The sequence below is a fragment of the Struthio camelus genome, chromosome 1 (assembly GCF_040807025.1).
Source record: "Struthio camelus isolate bStrCam1 chromosome 1, bStrCam1.hap1, whole genome shotgun sequence".
NCBI classification, from domain to species: Eukaryota; Metazoa; Chordata; class Aves; order Struthioniformes; family Struthionidae; genus Struthio; species Struthio camelus.
Window position 1 is genome coordinate 195,043,431 of NC_090942.1, and position 23,879 is coordinate 195,067,309.

Consider the following 23,879-nt stretch of genomic DNA (forward strand, 5'->3'; position numbering starts at 1 on the left):
AACTCCTAGGTTAAAAATTATCTTTCAAGGTTTGTTTATGTACCTTATGCCAGAAAGCGTAGGAGGGGGAGAGTAAAATTAAAATTACTGCTTGTTGTAGGTTTAAGCTATGTTCTTCACAATGAATGTGTGAAATGGTGCTAATCACAAAATATCTGTGAGATCGCTAACAAATATTTTTGATGTTTATGCTAATACTATCCCCTAGAAAAAAAGCATATTAATGTAGCTCCTAAGAGGATTTTTAAACATAATTTTAATTACAAAGCCAAAAGGCTTTCATGTCATTTCTGTTCCAGTGCTTCAGAAGATTCCCTCTGCATTTCTGACTCTGAGGAAAAAAGGTGACATATTCAGCTTCTTAAAAATATGGGCATTATATCCTTCATTTGGCCTAGTTGCCTAAAAACCTGGCCTAAAGACAGTAAACACCACATACTAGATTCTGAATACAGGACAGTGCACCGAGTTTACAATTACATTTCCCAGTGGCCACAAGCATACACACCAAATAAAATCAAAAAGGAGGAAGAGGGGAGACAGCAGAAAACGTCAGTTAATGTGCCAAACATAATGCAAAAATAGCACAATCTGTTATACTGCAGCCTCACTTTAAGAGGTTATTGAGAGCTTTCTAGCTTTTGGGAAGGTGTCAGGTTTATAGTGAGTACCAACCTCAAGCAGGCAGAAGGCAAATATACTTAGATCCCACTCCACTATCCCCATGGCTAAGCCTGTACCTTAAAGACCTGCAGTACCTTGCCCTGGCTCTTTTTCTGCTCAATAGCACTACGTGATTTGCAATCAATGACTGAATTTTGCTTGTTTTGTCAGAGCAAGAGAGAGGTTGCCATATCACACAGTCACAAGGGTACAACCTACTAGGGAGCCATGATCAAAGCAGCCCTGCTAAAACGTGTGCTCTCCAGCAACAGCTTAGTGTCACAGCCTGTCTTTTATTATGGGACTTGACATGTCCCACCAAGTGACACGATGTGGCCCACTGGCACAGTGCATGAGATAGGCTGGGAGCATGCACTGTGAGTGCTCCACATACCTCAGCGCTCTACAGGCTTAACCCTCTGCCAGTTCCCCAAACCACTCCTGGATTCCACATAAAATGAGAATTCCTTTACAAGGTCTGCCAGTAATAAATGGCACAAAAGTGTTCATCATGGCCCTTAAGAGTTTCACTAAGCAAATCAAACAAGTATTCCCAACGCTGTTCCTCAAGGCAGTCCTGTGCAGGAGTACAAAGGTGAGGTTTCCATGGCTTAATGCCAAGAATACTCCCCTCGGGACTCAGTAAAGCATTTTCTGTGGATCTCCCACATAGAGCTTACACCTTTTGAGCCATCTCGTCTGAACCTTTCTGCGTAGCTCCTCTGTTTGTCACGGCCACTTCTGCTTCCCTTGCTAGCTAATAAACAGCAGCTTTCCAGCCTGCAGTTCATCACATCAGTTCTCAGCCTTTTTTCTTTCCAAAGCCTGTATCAATACTGGCAGCTCCTTATAAATTTTAAATATATAAATTTATGATATAAATAAAATCAGGAGTCTGGATTTAAAATAGGATTTTCCCAAATAAAATACATTTTATTTTGTACATAAAATGCAATTTTATCTTCTATTTTCATTTCTTTTGTGCTTTTCAGCTTTAATCCTTCCTTTTCCACTCCCTGCCCGCCTCCATCTTCTGCTCTATGCATTTCTCCGCTTAAACTGGAAACTCCTATTTTCTCATTACCTCTTCATTCCAACAGATAAGCTCTAAGATTCAATCACCCCCCCAGAACTCTCTTCCACCAACTAAAGATTGTGATAAGATCATAAAAGGCAGTAACATAGAGTCTCCAACTTTCACATAGCCTTGGGCTTTTGACCTTTTACAATTTTTTCCTGTCTTGTATTCAAAGGGCATGGCATGCTTTTGCAGTGAATGTAAACATCACATCCAGTCAGAAACAGCAGGCTTATTACAATTCATTGATCAGTTACAAAAAAACCTGGTCTGCAAGATGCACAGATAATAAAAAAAAAGAAAATTTCCTAAAATTATAATGGACACAGAAGACAATATAGTGGTCTGGTTAAAACGTAAGGCATGGCACTGTTAGCAGGCTGCAGAATATTATGCTAAATTTTCCAGTCATGACTCGTGGGCCTTTTTTTCTCCCTGTCGGATTACTTTATTCCCACACATCTAGAAGGTCCAAGGAAAACCTCAAAAAGCCCATCTTCTCTCCACATAAATATGGTTGCTATGAGCCTCTGTTTGTGATGTGTTTGTTAACCATAACTGAAACTCAAGGCATTTTATTCTAGGCATACTGTGATGGTCTAGTATATACTAAGGTGAGAACAAAGGTAGAAATCTACAGTGTAAACATTACACTTCAGTTGCTTAAAGCTCTCTTTTCAGTCAACAGAGAAAAGGGGTAGGAGTCACTTCAGCTCAAAATAGATACTAAAACAAACCAAACTTTTAATTTATTTGAAATAAAACCCCTTCTTGAAAGACAGCTTAAAAGTGTTGTAGTCTAAATAAGGACAAAGAAAAGCAAACAGAAAATTTACTCTTCCAGTGTGGACTGAGTCAGAGAAACTATGGGGTACACCCAAGATTACCAGCCAGTGGAAGCAGGACTGGAAAACCGAACACAGATTTCAACCACAGGCTGGTCTAGTGTCTTACTCCAGCAACCCCTTATTTTCTCCGCAAGCACTTTCAATAGAGATCTTCTGAAGGGAAAACAGAGGGAGGAGAAAAGAGAGGTATACAACATAATATTTTTCATACCTGTCTCTGTGACCACATTTGAAGAACTTGAGAAGAGATTAATTTCTCAGGATAAGTTATTTTGATTTCAATTGTCTAAAGTATTATCTATTTCATATTAAAATTTAAAAAGTATTTTTAAATGCCTCCTTAGTCAGATCACTGAAAAATCCTATCCTACAAAGGACTCACTAGACATCCATTTAACTGTATACACTCTTGTGACAAAAGACCAGTTTAGTGACATTTCTCTTACCAGGAGAAAAATCAGGTGGTATAAGACTTGGGACTGGACAACCTGGATTGTATTCCCTTTTGTATATTTTAAAATGCAGTCTTAGCACTACAGAATTACAGTTAACTCTGTATTGTCCAGGGTTTAAGGTTAAGGGGCCTGGGAAAACCCAGAAAATGGAAAAAAAACAACAGCATCATTATAAGACGTGCTGGGGAGGATGATGTGGAGATAGGCAAGCAACTCTACAGGGCATCAGGTCAAGTTTAGCACAGGGTGGAAGCAATTAGTTCAGCCCACAGAGTGGACTTATATAATCAGTCCTGAATTCCTTTCCCAAGTGCTCCCTTTCTACAGGATAAAACTTTTAAAAGCATCTGAATAGCTCAGGAGCCGCTGCTTTTTGGTGAAACTTGGCAAGCATCTCTACTACAAAGGGACTAGAAGACCAGTATAGAGATCTCCGGTTCTACCACTGGGGGTGGTACAGCGAGGTGCCCCTTCAACCTAATGAGCCAGAGGTGACTGCCTTGAGTGGCAGAATTCAAAAGGTATGAAAATAAAAAAAATGTTGTACCTGCCTAGGACAATGAAGAACTCTCCCTATCCTGCAAGGCACACACTTTTTCTGGGTTTTACTTTTTTTTTTTTTTTTTTAAGTTGTTCATTATATGCACATGAGCTGAGAAAAGAAACAAGAGGCTTTGTATCCAAAGTTTTCATGAATTACCTTTTATTCTAATCCCATAAACCAATAGCACCTACATGGACAGCTTCTGCTCCTCCTGCCATGCAAAGCTGTAGAAGTTTCCTTGCTTGCTTGGAAGTAAAGTAAGCAATGACAACAGTACCTTTCTCACCCTCTGTACTGGTCATAGAAATCAGCAGAGTCCTTGTCATTGTCTAATAAGAGCTCTAGGCCTTTCAGTGACTAAAGCATCTGCCAGTGATGACAGCAACAAAAAGAGCAAACAGCTCACAAGTCCTCAACCCTGTCCAAAATGCCTGTTTTACATACTGATACCACTCTGATCAGCCAAAGAAGAAAAAGATCAGACAGTCAGGGAACTGATGCAGTTAAGCAGCCATCCTTCTAAGTACACACAAAACTTACATCTTTTCATAGTGTGATACGTGGCTGAACAGTACTATTCAAGAATAGAGCCAATATGAGACTGGTCAGAACATCAGTACTGCAATCTGCATTAGAAACTCAGCTCTACATCTATAGAACATTTTTGCCTCATATAGTATCCATCTCCACTTTGCCTCAACTGCACCCACGATGTGATCACCATGCTAAAGTTTACTTCATCTTCTCAGGATCCCATACTACTAAGCCTCTACACCCTTCTGGCTACCCTAACAGGATGGCCAAAAGCAGAAAGTACTCACCAGACTGTCTTGGATGCTGGCACAGGTAGAACGGACAGGTGGAATAGCACACTCGCTTGTAAGCTAAGAACAAGACTTATACAGAAGTTTGTTTGTACCGAGTCTCTCATAACTTTGGGGGGGGGGGGCGGGGCGAGAAGGTCCCAGAGCAACTCATTTCATTGAGGCCATAAAAACCTCATATCTGCACTTCAGAAATACCATCTGCAAACCCAGCTCTAGCAGTTTCAGCATGGAAGGCTACATGCTACGAGTTGACTGAAGCTCTGCAACATGAATGCTCACAAGCAGACCTGGATCATTAAGATCAGCTCTTGGACCTAGGTCATCACTGCTGTAGTGATATACTTTTGGAGACTTTTTTGGCCAGTTTCTATCTAGCAAAATCTCCCAATGAACTTCACGGAAGCCCCACTAGCTTCATTTAATGAAGGACTTCTTGATATACCCAACCATCACATAACAGAAGGGATTTAGGTCCTCCTAGATTTTTGCTAGGTCCTCCTAGATTTTTTTTTTTTTTTAAAACGTGTGATATATTTCTGATGATGAAAATACAAGCCAAAGGATCTTTTAAGTTACAAATTACACAGATCTGCTTCAGAGATCCCATAAAGAGACACTTTTCCTTTTAAAGTCAAACTCAAGAACATGTTTCTGCCAGGTGTCAAAGATCTCTCATTAACACACAGGAAGAGAAACCAAAGGAATATATAAAGTGTAACCAAAACATTAGAAGTAACATTTCACTCTGGTATATTCACATTACACCTCTGTTCTTAAAGAAAAAAAAGAATGCTCATTATAGCACACAATCTAAGTTATGGAGGAGATAAGAATCTCCATAATATCTTTAAGTATATATACACATTAAAGCTCCAACTAGCAAAGAAATAATAGCATGAGAGCACCAATTATATAGAAATCCTCATATCTGGTTCACTTCCCATTTTGATTACTGTAATTCTGTAGACTTCCTAAATTATTACCCTAGGCCTTCTCTAAAGGGCCACAGAAAGCTGTGCAATTTTGTGTTCCTCCAGGGAAAACTCCTTGTATTGTTTTAATTAATTACATAACAATTTCAAAATGCCAGTTTTTCTAAGTGGTCACTGAATGCATGACACTTTCCTTTCAACATCTCTTTCTTTCTCTGTTAATACCATTTTTTGTCTTTGTTCTTTCTCTACCACACTTCAAAATTGAAAGTCAATCTTTTTTATGTGTACAATTGCATCTACACCAATACATCGTCCTTTTTTCTCCAAACCATTGGCTCACAACTTATCAAATCTTATTTTATGATGTATGTTACTCTTTACAGTATTTTTGCTTCATCTTACAATTTTACCTCTCAGCCCCTATGTCCAAACTTTAATTCTCTCTCAAGTATTGCATGATTGTTTATATGTTAGTATGTGAGATATGAACACATTTTAATATATTTTTATCCGATACTACAGACATGAGTAATGGAGATAGTTTGGTAATAAAAAGAATTTCTAGCACTGTAATGCTTATAACATTCTTTAAAGTAATATTCCTTTAAAGTAGAAAAGTTGGACAGCATCTACGCCATGCCCAGCGACCGAAGCCATACTTGAGAACAGTCCATTCACGAGTGAGCCTGAAGACATTTTGGTTTGTTCCAAGCATAGGATTTTTTTTAAAGATAGATTTAAAAAAGGAAAAAGAAAAAAAGTTCTCTATGTCCATTAAATCACAGAAGCATTTTTCATAACACATTATTAATGATCCGTACTGTACCAACATGCAAACTACCATAATTTCAATGAAAAATGCAGAAACACCACAATTAAGTTAGCAGGTGGTGGATTCAAAGACAATTAGACTGTCAATGCAGTGTTTTAAATCTGTGCACAAACTGGATAGCTTTCTGTGCAGCAGGTAATAACGTAGACATGCCTTACACACCAACATATACTTCAAATGAGCAGTTAGTTATTAATGTATTGCATCATACTGTACACTTTGATTCAAATATTGACCTCATAACAGTATCAGACAGATGAGCTCTGACAAATCTTGCTGTAGCAGTTTTAAGATGCTACGCTCCCCACAGCTGTCCACCTTCTTCCCATGTTATTGGCAGAGTCCTAGCAGAGTTGGTGAGGCAGAGTACATGTTTGTGCCTCTACCACCCCAGTTCATAGTTCGGCATCTTAAACTGCTGCAAAGCTGGACTAATGCTGGTGTGCTAACATCTGCATTCCACTCTGCTGACTCTGTTACATAGCACCTACCTCTGGCAGAGGGGGATTTAGTAACATATTAAACCACCACACCTGTTTTCTCAGTAAGTGACTGTCAAAACTTCTCTTTTTTTAAACATAGTCATTACCCCAGCAATTCCCCCACTGTCTTTAAGAACAGCTTAGGGAAAAAATTTGTGACAAGTGGCATCAGCAAGCTTAGATATATTTGATTAAAGGCAAAAACGTCAGCTTGTAACCAAAAAGGAGGCTAATTAACCAAATAATGGCTAGATCCTTGCATTCACTAAGATTCCCTTCCCTTAGTCATGTCCCAGTGCCTCCACTGGAGCAAAACCCTCTCATGCTGCACAGGAAATGCAGTTTTTTGGTAGACTTTTGGTACCATGCATTGGCATAACGCCCTGCAAACCCAAATAAGTAACTGCAGCACATACAGACATGTGGCATTTAGCTTTAAACCAGTTAGTTAAAAGTACCTATGGCAGTAGCAATGCAGAGGTCAGCGCAAACAACTGCTCCAAGGACTCTCCAGACCACATTGGTGGATCAAGCTGAATGCCAGGCTGCCACAGCTATATTATTATCAGTACTTGGGCCAGCTAGGTTAGTGGGTTCAGGTATGTCTGTACAATCATTACTCTACCTTACAGTCAGCCTGCTGTAACTTATCTACAGCTTTCATCATGACTAGAGGCTTTAGGGATCCTTTGATGCAGCCCAGAATCATAATGTATGTCCTTCAAAATAGCTTTTCAAGTCAACTCATCAAATCATCTTATCTAGAAGTGTAAAAAGGTTACATTTAATTTCCCTGTGAAATTAGCAACCTAGGTTAACTGCACAGCGATGTAACATTTTCAGATGCTCTGCTCATCAAAACTATCTTCAGTATGCCCTAAGATACCTCATTACTACACTATTTGGGAAATTAGAAACCCCTCATCACTGTTGCATACGAGAACGTACAGTACCATGATTTGCTATACATTATCAGATGTTAGGTTAGATTTTAAAAATTTCAACACCAAGTCAAACACAAACAGGAAACTGGGCATGTACCTGCATGTGCTGTTTCTAAACAAAGATGTTTTCAGAAAGAAATCTCCAGAGGCAACGTTTTGTTTGTTACGCAAAAGGGACAGTAAAATGTCAGAGTAAATTGGCGTCACTACAGACAAGGCATGTTTAAACAAACATGCTGCAATTTCTTCTTTTATTATAGCAATAACTTTTGACTCTACCCAGTAGTTTCAGAAATGGCAACGTACAGTTAATGACTGAAAAGGAAATAACATGAGAACAACAGTTTGTGCGAAGAGAAACTATCCAGAGCTTTTGTATCAACTGTTTTCCTTGCTCACTGAACTCTCTACTTGAAAATAAAAAATATGTTTTGATAAATGTAAATAACATTGATTTCCTTAATTCAGTATAGCTGAATCTCTGGGACAGGAGTAAACCCCCCCATTCTGTGGGACTATTTGCACAGTGTGATTTTGTCAGCAAATTTAAGGTGCCTTAGGGGCACCTTAGGGAGACCAGTCTCTCTCACTTTCCTTGAAGTCCGTGCAGGGAGAGAAAGGCCTCTTCAGGGCAGAAACGCAGTACACACAGCTGGTTTCCCAAGGAGTTTTTCTTTCCTGGGCACAGGCCAAGGAGTGTGGACTCCTGACTTCATCCTCAGAATTATAATGCCACTGACACACTACTACACACGAGGCTCCTTTGTCTTGGCATACACAATACAGATATTTACTTTTATACTGTTTTTAAAGCATGTCTCAGTAGAAAACATGCAAGCATTCTGGAATTCACAAAAGCTTTTCTCTTAAAACGAAGAAGATGTACTGTCCTTTTTTAAAAAAGTGAACATAAGCAAACACAAAAGAACCAGCTTTCTGAGTATTTTCAAGTTCAGTGACATTATATTTCTTAACAAGCCTTTACTCAAACGCTGAAGCATTTGTCTGATGACTGCATACCCTGGTTCTTCAATTCTTGTCTGTTTTGATGTCTCAAAAGGAGATACTGTTTCAATGAGCTAGCCGTTCACTTACATAGGTGCCACATGCAGCCGGTTAATCAAGTATTTGATGTAACGGTTGCTGTTTAGTGCAGTAAAGCATAAAGATGTAGTGAGTGGTATCCTTCTATTACACAAGCTTTAAAGCAGGATAATGTCAAAACATACAGAAACACCACATGAACTACTAATATGAAGTCAACAATGCAAAACCCACTAATTAAAACCTTCTAACCTGAAAGGAAATTACTCCTTTTCACTTAGAAATCCATATATTTAATATATACAATGTAAACTTGATAAAATAAATCTGGAGTTCTCGCTGTTTAGGAAAAACATACAGAAAATTAAAAAAATAATAATTTTAATAAATTGATTAAAATAACTGATTTGTGTCTTATCATTCCAAAGACATGATGATATATCACTCTCTACGGTCAGAGATATACATAGTGAACTATCAAGGTTACAAAACAAATGGATCTAACTAGGCTACAATAATACAATGAAATAAAATGCTATACGCTTGGAAATAATATTCTTATTTTGGTAGGAATATGACCCCTCATTTCAATAATCAAACTGCATGCTTCCTCCCACACAAACCACTATCTGATGTAATGTACTTAAGATGTTTAACTCACTTTCGCTCCCATTAATAAAAGCTTATCAATATGTGGCACTATGCTCCTTGCACAAGAGTAAGTTATATTTTCATCACTTGTTACTTGAATCCCCAGCTTAATCCATCTTCTGCTTTGATGCTCTAAATGTTCTAAAGAACACAAATTAGAAAATATAACATTTACTGTATTTTATAATGTGTATAATGCTCTCTATACATACACAATCTGTGTAATTTTTCACCTTTTTTGTTTTATTCTTTCTTATATTATCTAAAAATATACTATCTTCTATGGCATTCTCAAATCTCCAACAAAAATCCTTTTCAATGTTAAAGGAGATGTTATCCTAGAAGACCATTTTCCCACAGTAAAGGACTCACAACATCTTTAAAATGTAAAGTAATGTAAAGTAAAATCTTTAATAAAACTTGTATAACAGCAGCTAGAGAGCTATTTTTTGCTTACCTGATTAATTATGGGATGCTGTAGGGATGCAGTCCTGCCCTTTGTGTGTAGCTGCATCATCACTAGCAACAGCACAGAGAAAGCAAGTGCACCCAGATGCAAAGAGGTGGTGGGACTTCCCCTGCTGTTGGCAGCATGGTCTTAGAGTGCCATAAGCAGTCTGCAAAGCCACATCTGAACTGAAGTACAAAAACAATGTGGCTGGACAACTGAGCAGAACCCATCTAACAGCTCAAAGCCATCAAACGGGGAAGCCCCACTTCTCTCCCACCACCTCTGCGCTGCTGTCCCTAGCTGCATCCCTGCTGCTGTTGGCCACCTGGTAAGCTAGTTCAACTCGCTAACATTCACCTAACCTAAGAAGTTACTAGTTATCTTCCGGGGCAGTAAACTGAATCAATTTAGCATGCTATAAACTGGGGTGACATGAGATGGGAATGGATGAGAGAGAGAGAGAGAGAGAGAGAGAGAGAGTGTTTCTTTTGTCAGCATCAAATTATTAAGCCAATTCAACTGCATCATCTAACCACAGTGGTTATTAGTCATGCTGTTGTCAGGTTAAGTATGAGAACCATTTGCTAGCCTCAACTCAAATATCAATGATTTATGCTAATTTGGATACACCTCTTGCAGATGAAATGCAGGCAACTCACATTCATGAACAGTTCATATACACAGCCTGGCTTCCGTATAGCTGAATGAAATAACAAGGAATTGAACATTTCATATCATCATAGTACAAGGCTTGGGTTTACCTACAATGATATGTGATAGCATTAACCCTACTTTGAGGAGTTTACAGGTTTACAAAAGATATTTTTGTAGATTCAAGTATTTTTCCTTACTGAACTTTTTGAATGTTCACATGTAATCTACACAAAGTATAAGCCAATTACTATTCAGCAGTATCACCTTTTATTTATTGCTAGCATTAGTTACTGAATTGAAAGAGTATGAATATCTCTCAGGTTGTATATCTAAATACCATTGCCAATACTGTAGTATTACAAGTACCAATGGAAACTAGAATACCATTGTGGTAGATAGTACACACAGACATAGTACGAAACAATGAGTCCTTGACTCAAATATATGTTGGAAAAAATAAAAATGGTTAGAAAGCCAAATATTTATAAAGGAATGACAGTCTTAAGGCTGTAAAAGACACAAGACTTGCCGCCAAGAAGGCCAACAACATCCTTGGCTGCGTTAGGAAAAACATTGCCAGCAGGTCAAGAGAGGTGATCCTGCCCCTCTACTCAGCACTAGCGAGGCCACGGTTGGAGTGCTGGGTCCAGCTCTGGGCTCCCCACTACAAGAGAGGTATGGACGTACTGGAGCAAGACCAGCAAAGGGCCATAAAGATGATTAAGGGACTGGAGCATCTCTCATATGAGGGGAGGCTGAGAGAGCTGGGACTGTTCAGCCAGCAGAAAAGAAGACGCAGCGCAGATCTTATCAGTGCGTATAAGGAGCTGATGGAGGTGGCGGAGGGTAGAGAAGATGGAGCCAGACTCTTCTCAGTGGTGCCCAGTGACAGGACAAGAGGCAATGGGCACCAACTGAAACACAAGTAATTCTTTTCAAATGTAAGAGAACATTTTTTTACAGTGAGGGTGACTGAACACAGGAACAGGTTGCCCAGAGAGGTTGTGCAGTCTCCAGCCTTGGAGATATTCAAAAGCCGACGGGGCACAGCCCTCAGCAACCTGCTCTAGTTGACCCTGCTTTCAGCAGGAGAGGTTGGACTAGATGATCTCCAGAATTCCCTTCCAACCACAACTATTCTGTGAATCTATGATTTGCTTGAGGCCACATAAATAGTTGAAAAATTAAGAATAAAATACATTTTAAGAACTTCATCACAAAGCCATCCTTTCTCCACTTAGAAACACAAAAAGACTGGGAAAGCACTAGATTCTTTTCAAATCACACTACTGATTCGTTCTAAAACTGAGAATATTCAATATAACTGTAATGTCTTTGTCCTTAATTTCATAGCTATTAGTATCCTTGCACTTCTTGTACATACATGCACATGCACTTACATTATCAAGACATTCTATACTCACACCAGCACCTAGAGAAACGTAGCTAAATATTTATTAAGAAGTGCTCGCAGGATTTTGGTTTCAATTCTGTAATCTTCAGTTCCCAACTCCCTATTTTCCCTAATCATTTGTATATTAAAGGATTATATGTAGTAGATAAAAAAAATGCTTAGAGACACAAGTAAAATTTTTATCTGAATCATAACTTCTTGGTATTTCACTCCACAAGCAATTATTTCTGTATTCCTTCCCAACTATTTAGATAAAAGGAATGGCAGTTTGTCAGATTTACTGTGAAGAAAAAGATAATACAATCTCACTTCCATTAATTCCATCAGCTCATTAAATCTGTTCTCAGTACCTACTGCATATATTGCAGCAATTATCTTTTTAGAGAAATAAAGTGGAACCAGAACCATCTCCAGCCCTCAAAATAGGTGAAGAAAAGAACTTCAATCTTTGTTTTATGTATATTACATATGTAAACTGTATACAAATGCACTGAAATTACTGTTTAAACAGATTAGATAGGACAGTAATTTAAAAGAGTCATTAGATTAACTGGTTACTGCTCAGTCTTTGATAAAACTGATAATCAGACACTTCTGATGGGCTCTGAAATTCAGAGCACACCATGATAAAAATACCATGAAGATTAAAAGGACTGTGGAGCTTTCTTAGCTAGGGAAAGATTATAGAACCTTTACTGAAGCCTTATGATGTGCAATTCAAACTTATCCAGCGTCAAATTCAGACAAGCTTGAACATCTGCAATCATTTTAGTTCCATTTAATTATATTCCTCATTTTAAATAGAACTGCAATTATTGGACCCAATCTTTATAATTGTGATTAACACCTAATTTTCTCCACATTAATTTCAGCAAAAGAAACTACGTGGGAGTTATAAATTGTGCATCTAAAATTAACTTTTTTCTAACTTTGATCAGTGACTAAGATGTGCCATGACATCATGGAGTGTTTCTCAGTTCATATCTGTTTTATTGACAAGAAAAAATGTATTCTAGATCATTAGTTTTAGATTAAGTTCCCTTATAAATGCCTAACTTTTTTTAAACATTACATTACTTCAGTGTAAGCTGTGTAAAATAGTGTTACCTTCATCCTTTTTTAATATTTCTCAATTTCTTTCTCCTTACATAAGAAAAAATAGCATATGAGGATCACTGATAAATCTTCTCAACTATCACTGTTTCTTACAACTACCATATTCCTTCTTAGTCTCTTTCATAAAACAGACCTCTCAATGGCAGTGTCCACAATGATGTTCAGGAGCTATGCATTTTGCAAGAACTCAGCAACTCAGATGAACAACTCCATTATACATCCCTAGCAGCCTCTAGACTTACTCCATGGGGGATGCTGTAGCTCCACAGTCCTCCTTTATCCTTGATCAAGGACTCATTCAGAATATGCTGCACTTCTCCACCCCTTAACCTGCAGGTTCCTCCCAAAGGATGCTCAGCAAAGTCTCACAACTTGTATGGTGCAAGGATATAAGTAACACACATAAGGGAACTATACCAATCATCATAAATGTTCATCTTTTTTTCCCCCCAAACCCTCTAGAGTTCCTTGGTTTTCTCTAGGTCTAACAATTTAGTGTTTTGTCATGTGCAAAGATGCCTCCGTGCTGCTCACTTATGCTTACAGGTTATCACTAATATCCTGAGTTCCTAATGAAAAAAATTGCAGCATCCTCATTACTAACACTGAGTTGAAAGTTAATCTCTACTATTCCTTACTATTTCCCAGCCCAGTTCTAGAGCACCAGGACGTATATATACATCTAGTCCAGCGGAGGGCTACAAAGATGATCAGGGGACTGGAGCACCTCTCCTCTGAAGAAAGGCTGCGAGAGCTGGGCCCGTTCAGTCTGGAGAAGAGAAGACTGAGAGGCGATCTCATCAACGCGTATAAGTATCTGAAGGGGGAGTGTCAAGAGGATGAGGCCAGTCTCTTCTCCGTGGTGCCCAGCAACAGGACAAGAGGCAACGGGCAGAAACTGAACCAACTTCCACCTATACCTGAGAAAAAATGTCTTCACTGTGAGGGTGACAGAGCATTGGAAGAGGTTGCCCAGAGACGTAGTGGAGTCTCCTTCCCTGGAGATATTCAAAACCCGTCTGGATGTGATCCTGGGCAATATGCTCTAGAGGACCCTGCTTGAGCAGGGAGGTTGGACCAGATGATCTCCAGAGGTCCCTTCCAACCTAAACCATTCTGTGACTCTGTGATCTATATAGGGGCAGACTGCAGAATTATACAGCCCCAATGTCGACGACCAAGGATACTGACTGATCCTAAAACCATATTAGAAAAAAGAAATCAGTAATGCATTAGAAGGCAAGATGACAGGCACTGTTATGATAGCTAGGAGTCTATCAAAAGTGATAAGGTCACATTGATATCAATGTGTTCAGGTACTTGCTTAAGAATAAAATGAACAGACACAAATATTTGGTAAGGGAAAATTACTAGGGGGATACTTACTACACTCCAAGAGAACTTGCACTGATTTAATATTGTACTTCAAATATTTAAACATAGACAGCTTCAACTACATATACTCAATAGCTAAAAAATAATAAAATAGCTAATCCATCCACGATATTTTCATCTAAATTCAGATGAAATTTAAGAAACTATTTTTAAATGTTATTTTTTACAGTCTGCCCTCACTAACAAAATTGCTGAGGAGTAGGATTCATCTCTTTATCTGGAGATGTTTAAATTTGTGCTAGATATCCTGGGCTCTCCTTACAGTAAATGGAGAAACAAGCAACCCAAGACAGAAATTCAAATAATGTATTTCAAATCTTAAAACTGAGATGAATCACCCTTACCAAATCAGATGAATAACTGCATTGCCTATAAAGTAATCCCAAAATGCCCACTAGATTTAGAAGCACCGTTTCTGGACATCTGAGCTAAAATAAATCTCTCATCCATTTTGGTTTTTGACTGAATTTCAAAGAGCAAAATTTTGTTGTACATTGCCAAGAAGCATTTTCTGCTATAAATAATTATGTTATAACAAATGGGCAGACTGAAATATATTTGCCTATTTAGGTAAAGACTGTGTGTAAAAAAGGGGAAAAAAAGCAGCTCAGGAGAATGTACTTGAAGTCTTGCAAACTTGGCCAAATCTTATTGATGAAGAGAAGAAACGTATATACAGCAAGACTGAGACACAGGTATAAGCATATGATAGTATACTTGTGCTAGCTTGATTTAATTAGCACTCAAATATTAGCAGTGAACTTATTGTGACACGGACTTTGTCAATGCTGGCTATTTATTTAGCATGTATATTCAGACTCTCCAGAGAGAGTCTGTGCTTGGATTAACATATGCTAGAATTCACGTCATGGCTATAGCTATACATGGCTTGTAAGCTATACAGCCAGTTTTAAGTAAAACAAATAGGTTAGCATGTACTATTAATCATAACTTTGGTTCTCTTATGTGTCCTAATTCAATGTCATTTAGCACACAGCCCTGTATTTTTGAACAGAGCTGAACAATATTGTCCAAAAGGAACTTTCAGAGGGAGTACACTTACGGAGAAGAAAGGAAGGAATGAATTTTCATCTTAGCAAAGAATAAGGCAGGTAGCACTAAACTCCAGAATAAATAATTAAAAGATTTCTAAAAAAGATCAGAAAAAAGTATGAAAAAATAGGCCCACATTTACTCATGGGCACCACTTCGCACTGAAAATCCACCCCAAATATTTAATTTTACTCTTAATCCCGAGTTTGTGTTTATCAGCTTCTTGATGATCTCTTATCAGTTCTACAGTGGAGAGGTGGGTTGGGCTTGAGAGCTCTAGCTTCAGATATTGTGAACACTGAAAGATAAAAGTTGACCCAAAAAGTATTCCTTAACAGTATGAAAATATCTCCTGACCTCCTCCTTTTCCTCGATAATTCCTTTCCACTAAACTTGGAGTCTTCCCTATGCAGAAATGTACATTGCATATACATTTTAAAATTGACTGCTACTTAAAACAGAATGCTCTGCCTCCTTCCAGTGTAGCTGGCTGACTGGATTACAACATCTATAAGCAAAGGTCAGGGTAAAGAACTGTTTACGCAAAGCTAAGCACTGAAGGAGGAATACTTGCTTTTCTTCAGGTAGAAAGCCAGCTCAGGCACGTCAAGAATTCAAAGTTCAAGACTTAGCTGTGAACCATGCTACTCGTTAAAGCAACTGCAGCTTAAAATAGTAAGGAATATGAGTGAAACAGAAACAAAATAGATCCTATTTGAAAATGTACTTGCTATATAAACTCGAAGAAACCAGCTGGCTCAAGGGATTCATGGTGGACTATAAAACCTTTAGCTTATTGATGATCAGTTCAAGTCAGCATAGTTAAGGAAAACTAGCACAAACTGTGCACAGACCCCTGGAGAACTATATGAGTGGGTAGTCCAGGGATCTAATCAAAGCAGGAAGTCATCCACATCACCACATTCGGTATCATGCGACAGCGTGTCAGTGGAGAAGCCAGCAGCATGAAGAAGGTGAAATCGTATTCTGATTTACTGAACTGTTTTGAGCAACACTAATCAGGCATACTGGATAAACTCTATGGGAATAATTTTGTAGGGGAAAAAAGAAAAGCTGCCTGAGTTTGTTCTACTTTCAGTTACATAAGTAGGAGTTATTCCTTTTGATTATATTGGACTAACTCTGATCTAACTAAGCAGAACAGAATAAACCATGGAATTCTTAAAAATATTTCATTCATATTTATATATAATATTATTTAGAAAAAGCTGGCACATGACGCGGCCTTGAACATCAACAATAAAATACAATTTTGTAAGTTTTAGCTTTTATAATTGTTATATACAAAAAATTGCTTTTTTAAAATTAGCAAGACTAGTTAAAGGTTTTGGTTTTTAAGCATTGCTTATTTTTAGGATTTTTTTATAAAAAGTTGCCTGAGGTGAAAAATGTGAAGGTAACATTAACATAAAGAAGATATACTTTACAAGAATGTGTGTGGGTGGGTGAGAGAACATTATAAGTTCTTTAAAAAAATTAGGCAAAAATGTTACTAGAAACTATATGAAAATACATAACAATCCCTAGATTTTAGAGCTGTACCTAACTTTGAGCTTAACTTTGGCTTCTAACTCTTGACTTCTCAGCTGTTATTTAAATGTCCTTCTACCTGTCTCACAACATCACTTCTTAATTTCCTTGAGGATACTGGGAGAGAGGAAGTAGGATTTTTTTTGTCTTATAAATATGGAATTTGGAAAAACAGCACTGACAAGAATATTTTGCAAACAGTATGTTCTCTTTTCAGCCTTTCCTCACTGAACTATAAGCGAGCTTTGCTGCTGACTCTAGTTGCACGTAAAAATCAGTAAAGGCTGAGTTTCTATAAGTTCTTGTCCCACAGATTTCAAGGCCAAAAGAAACATTTATAATCGTTTAGCTTGATCTTCCATATTAAAAGAACACAAAATTCCAACCAGTACCTCTATGTTGAATGTAGCTGGACTATATTTTTCAGTAAGTCATCTGTTCTTGAAGACAGCAAGAGATAGAGAATTCACCATTTACCCAGAGATTCTGTTAAGTGCATTCTCTCTTAAAACCTATTTTTCAATCACTAATCTGAATTAGCATGCATTCAGCTTCCAGCCATTGACTCTGGCTATGTCATGTCCTCCTTTGGGTGAAATTTAGAAATCCAACATTCAGAAACTTCCGGTGGTGGAGATGCTACTTAGACTCTGTTTGACAGAATTGTAATTATGGTCAAGTTTCCTGAAACAAAGCACTTTCAGGAAACTACACTTTCCAGCTTTTGTGAAAGTTGACAAGACCTATGATTTTTCAAACAAGAAATTTGAAGTTCTCTAAACTCATTTTTTAAAATAAAAGTCAGTTCTAACTGAAAATTTCATAAACGCATGGCAAAGCTGATCTATGTCAAATGCTGTGAAAAAGATCTATGTTAACTCTTTGCGTTTATCTTTGTAACTAAAGCATTCTGTTGCTTCTAGTCTAGTACTTCTATTCCACTCAAGGATTGAAGTAGAAGTGCTGCAGAAAGAAGAATAGGATGGAATCTATTTTTTTGACCAAAACAATACATTGCCTGTTGATGACAGGATCACCAAGCAAAGACACGTGGAGCCAAATCAAGGAACATATGCATTTACAAAAGCGTATTCCAGTCAGGAAATGCAGCCTTATCCCAAACAGCTTACACATACACACTCTTATTAAAAGTGCAATCAAATCCACAGGTTAAAAATAGATTTATTCTCTTTCAGCTGTGGAAATCAAGGGAAGAACTGTCTACTTGAGAAAGAACAGATTCATCCCACATAATAGCAAACTGTAAGGTAAGCAAATTTGAGTTGAGGAAGGTTTCCCTAGAGACAGGCAGCTCGAGATCTGAACAGTTCACTAATTGGAGTTGGAGAGTGTTTCAGGGCTGGCTACACTAATAACTTACGTTCCTCGGATGTTTGGATGAAGCTGGAACTTCAAGATAATCAGTAAGGTCTGATTTACATAGGTAAATGAAGAAAATGGAAAAAAATAAAGTCCAGTAATATTAACAGTGAAAAAATCAAAGGTAAATTACATATTTAGAATTACTTGTCTCAATAGGGGATAGCAGTAGCAATCAAGAGGAGGAAAGAATTTCATCACAGAACACATCAGAACACATGACTTAAGCATAATTCTTATCAGCAATGATTTTTACTTAATACTAACTGATTATCAGGAGGCCTAGCATTGCATCAAGCTACTATAACTTCAAACAATAGCAGCAACTACATGGAAACTAGTAGTCTAAACCTACAATTGCTTATTACTCAATATGTCACAGTTAATACACCTTCAAGATGAAAAATTTAATTAAACTAATTTGTATTTCTTAACTAAACGTTCTCTTGAGGCCTAATTCATTAACTAAACACTCTAAGAGTAGCACAGAGCGTTTTCATAGAAACTTAACTCCCGTGGATGACAGAAAAGTAGGATTAGTTACAGAATCACAGAATGGTTGAGGTTGGAAGGGACCTCCGGAGATCATCTAGTCCAAACCCCCTCCTCTAGAGCAGGTTGCACAAGATCGCATCCAGACGGGTTTTGAATATCTCCAGGGAAGGAGACTCCACAACCTCTCTGGGCAACCTCTGTCAGTGCTCTGCCACCCTCACAGTCAAGAAGTTTTGCCTCAGGTTCAGATGGAACTGCCTGTGGTTCAGTTTCTGCCCATTGCCTCTTGTCCTGTTGCTGGGCACCACGGAGAAGAGACTGGCCTCATCCTCTCGACACCCTCCCTTCACATACTTATACACGTTGATCAGATCCCCTCTCAGTCTTCTCTTCTCCAGGCTCAACAGGCCCAGCTCTTGCAGTCTTTCCTCACAGGAGAGGTGCTCCAGCCCTCTAATCATCTTGGTAGCCCTCCGCTGGACTCTCTCCAGGAGTGCCATGTCTCTCTTGTACTGGGGAGCCCAGAACTGGACACAGGACTCCAGGTGAGGCCTCCCCCCTGCAAGGGCTGAGTAGAGGGGCAGGATCACCTCCCTCCACCTGCTGGCAACACTCTGCCTCATGCACCCCAGGAGACCATTGGCCTTCTTGGCCACAAGGGCACACTGCTGCCTCATGTTTAACTTGTTGTCCACCAGCACTCCCAGGTCCTTCCCCAAAGAGCTGCTTTCCAGCAGGTCAACCCCCAGCCTGTACTGCTGCATGGGGTTATTCCTCCCTAGGTGCAGGACCCTGCACTTGCCTTTGTTGAACCTCAGGAGGTTCCTCTCCACCCACCTCTCCAGCCTGTCCAGGTCCCTCTGAATGGCAGAGGTCCCTCTGAATGGCAGAGTTAAGTGCAGGCTGTTTCAGGGAACATAGTGGGAAGATTCAAAGAGGAAAAAAGAATAGAAGGACCTCGTGAAAAAATATTTCCCTTCCCTTTCTTATCCTCTCTCCTAAAATTTTAGTAAATATTGGTTGGTCATTAACTGGAATATGATGCAAATATTTTTCTGAGCTGTTTTTCCAAAGGAATTATTTCAACGTGAATTATGTTAAGGTGTATCTAGAGATAATATATAAATCAAAATAAATCACATTGTCTTGAATTTACTAGTGCTATCAACCTGAAAGTTCAGAAAAGGAGTGCAAACATCAGCACAATTCAGGGCTGCGATGACAGGAGAGAGGAATGAATGCAGACTTCCTCTCCTGAGGTATAAGATGTGGGTTGGTGAATGTTTGTGCTGAATGGCAACAGGTACATAATGAATTTTAGAGGGAGGAAGTGCATGGGTACTGAGATTTTTTTTCTTTAAAAAGGTTATTTTCTTTTAGGAAAAAAAATAATTTTTTCTATTGTGATCCATTTCTCAGCCCTTTGAAATACTAAAATTCAAGTATTAACACATTGTATCGCTTCAGGCAGAAGTGCTGCTGGTGAAAACTGTCCTACTTATTTGAACCTAGCTCAGTTACGATCCTTCTATGGATCTGAAGCAATATATTTGAAAATAAGCACAAGGCATATATTCATTGCACACATGCACAAACCTTAGCCTTCCCCGCCCCTGCCCAGCGTTGTATCAGGGGTGGAAAGTGCTGAAAGCAATTGTTTGCCTTGTTTCATTCAAACTTGCAATTGGTGTGCAAATGACAGGACTCTGCAGGAACACAGGCTAACTCAGCTTTTCTCAGTGCCTCCTAGGAAAAGCTTCCTTCTCCTTCTGTCCCTAGGGGATCTTGGTCACCTGATATCCTATCCGCCTGATTAGCCCCAAGCGATTCTTGATACAACTAGGCTACAGCAACAAGCAGGAGGCAGAAGAAAGGCAGAGGGAGGAAAAAGGTTGATAAGATACAGACTTGGAGGACAGAGAGCTTAACGCTTACCTGTACAATCCCTTCACACAAAGGTAAGTGGAAACTCGCCAGGGGAGGGAAGGGAGAATAAGGAGCTGGGCTTCCATATGAGGGAAGACTGAGGGGAAAGAAGAGAGTTTTCTACTGGGCTGGATGGAGCAGAGACCTCGTTAGAATTAAGTAGCAGCTCAGAGGGGTCTGGTTTCGATAAGATGGGACAGGGAATCTTAACTGTGCTCGATATACTCATTCCATGCAAAACAAAACAGCCTCAATAAGAGATTCACCTCATATTTCCTATAGTCTAAAGGCTAGCACAGTTGTGTAGGAAATACCTATGAGTTCCCTAAGGCAGAGAAGAAAATTGAGCACAGGTCTTAAGGGTCAGTATGAATGCAATAAGCAGTGAGCTATTAGGTATAAGCAGGACACTGGCAACCTCATTGTCTTTTTTATATGTTTAGCATAAGGCCCAAAACAGCCAACACGTCTACCTGATCAACTTACCTATAAAACCTGCTATAAGTTTAAACCTGCCCTGCTTAATACTAACATTATTCATGTTATTCTAAATTCTTGTGAAAAGGTAATTATGGACAGCACTGGATTAGCATTCACAGCAACTATTCCTGCGCCACATCTAAATCTAATCACACTCTAGATGTCTCTCTCTCTCACAGATTATGGAGGAAACTCAATTTTTTTGTTGGACCTTACGGCTTAAGAACCTACAGTTACGTAAAATGAATCAAGAATGTAATCCTGCTCAAAGCGCCCACGAGAGACACGCTGCCATTTGGATCTGCCAGATACTCAGGAATTTGGTTATTTTGATTTCTTTATCTTTTCACATGTACAATAGTCTATCACCTATTCCTGAGAAGGAGGCTTCAGCTCATTTCACTCTTCAGCTATGACGCAGCGGTGAGAAAATTTAATAGGCAGCAACTAGCTTTTTCTTCAATAGGATCTTATATCTCTGTCCAACCTGATCTCAATGCAATCCTTGCAGGAAATATGTACTTGAGCACATGGTACTGGAAGTCCTCTTCTGTAATGACAAACCAATCCAAACTGCACTGCTGAGGTTATTCTTAAATATTCTTGAAATATTATTCAGGTTATTCTTAAAATTATACATAGAGAAATCTTTTTTTTTTAAACTGGTACTGGTTACAGTGGCTGAGGATGTTGAATTCAAAAGCTCTGCCTAAACACAAGACATTTTATTGGAATAAGAAATCCAATACTTTGCGGGGCCTAAAATAAAAATCTTTCACCTGTAAATTAATTTTAGACACAGTAAATAATAGCATGCTATTAGTTATGGGAAACTTCTCGTCTATGACATGCTCTTGAAAAGCACTGAAATCAGTGAAAAAAATTCTCACCAACTGCACTAATGCAGTATCAAACCACAAACCTTTAGGGACAAAGAGCCTTACTGGAGGAACTGGGCTTTGAATCAGGCTTCAAATGCGTCTTTAACGGTATCTTACAACACCCTCTTTAATTATTATGTCCCATCCAAGTGACAAAGCTTTAAAGAGGTAGCAAGGTGTGTAGTAACAGTATTCTTCCAGTCTTGAGGAAAATGCACATTACACAGCAGAGTGATAGAAGTGCTATGTTGGTACTTAAGTTAAAAGTTACTTAGATTGGAATCCTGGCAAACATTCACGGAAATGCTGTATTAAGTTTAATGAATTAATATTTTACTAATGACTTTAACTCTAACAAGCCAAAATCCTTGTTTGGAAAGGGAGGAGGGATTAAAAAAAGAAAGGAAAAAGAAAAAGAAAAGGGAAACTTCTGTCTTTTCAAAGAGCTTCCTAAGGGCCTACTGTTAAATGAAATACTTTCTATTACTAAAGCCAAAAACTAATTAGTTAACTCTGTAAAGGAGAGATTAACTGAAGAAAATCCCAGGGAAATCAAGCTTAAGAAATTCTTAAGAAATTCTCATCTAGATCAAACCTAAACAAAATTCAACACAGGCCAAATTCATTAATTTACTCTAACCAGATTTTCACTCTGCTTGTATTACTCCTGGCTCTTAACTTCCTCTTCTCAAATTCTTCAACACCAGTTATAAAGAAACAGGTCATATAGTTTCAGGGAAAACTTGAGCAACATCCAAACATAGTATGCTATTTATGAAATCAAACTAATGCCTTCCTTTTGCTAAAAGGGAATGATAAGGCAAGAGTGATCCTTATACTGAAAGATTCAGCAAGACAAACAGAATACATGAATATACCAATGCTTACAACTCCATTTCCCAGCAGAATCCCTTCTCAGCCCGCACAATCTTAAATGTGCTGTACTTTGCAAGATCAGATCAGAAGAGAGATCTCCAAGTGCACTGTATTTTTTTTAAAGGGGAGAGAATTCTTCTAAAAACTTGCACATGAAAACTCTGAAGAAAATTCATTATCTTGAACAAGCTCCATTGCTCTGCTAAAGTAATGCTAAATCAGTAAACATCTAAACTCCTACCTATGGGTGCTTTTCATCATACCAACCCTTTGGTACAAGAAATACTAGGTACACAGATTGGATGTTTTTTCTTCAAACAGGCTTCTAATCCCCCATCACTCAATGGTTATATAAAGTTTCAGTTTCAGCACATTCCCAATGCCTGCCAGCCTACACTGAAGATTTGGCAGAAGTTAGTTAATTACATAATGTAATACAAATAAGCTTTTGATTTAAGATCCTGAAGAGGCAATAAAATCCACCATGTGTTTTCTGCTTATGTAGGTTAGACTGCCATGGAGATTGTTTCTTACAATAGCAAGAATGACTTAAATTAAGATGCACAAATTGCAACAATTAAATTACAATGGATGCCTTCATTATATTTTCTCCATTTTGAATTTAGCTAGATTCTTAGTGTACTTCCGTAAGTTAAGACTCACTTTGGTGGAAAGCTGTTCACATACCTGTCGTTACTTCCATATATATCTGTCCCTCTTGAATAAAAGGTAGTCAGATTTTTAAAGTGTCTGAGAAGTTTCTCGATTTCATTTCGTCTACTGATCAGAAGAATCACTATGGAAACTCCATAGCCTATATACTGTTAACTGACAAGTGAAGTGATAAATGCCAGACTCATCCTGAAGGCAATTTTGAATCCCTCAGTGAAAACAGGTTGTGAAA

The 23,879-nt window shown here is 38.4% G+C and overlaps 1 protein-coding gene and 1 long non-coding RNA gene across 3 annotated transcripts in view; one reads left to right on the forward strand and one right to left on the reverse strand.

Annotated features, from left to right (window-relative positions):
* Positions 1-23,879, reverse strand: part of FREM2 (FRAS1 related extracellular matrix 2) — a 143,884-nt gene that overhangs the window by 98,779 nt on the left and 21,226 nt on the right. The window lies entirely within an intron of this gene.
* Positions 15,927-23,726, forward strand: LOC138065595 (uncharacterized). The gene is made up of 4 exons (XR_011138659.1): positions 15,927-16,360; positions 18,134-18,205; positions 20,592-20,770; positions 21,398-23,726. It is a non-coding gene; the product is annotated as an uncharacterized lncRNA (long non-coding RNA).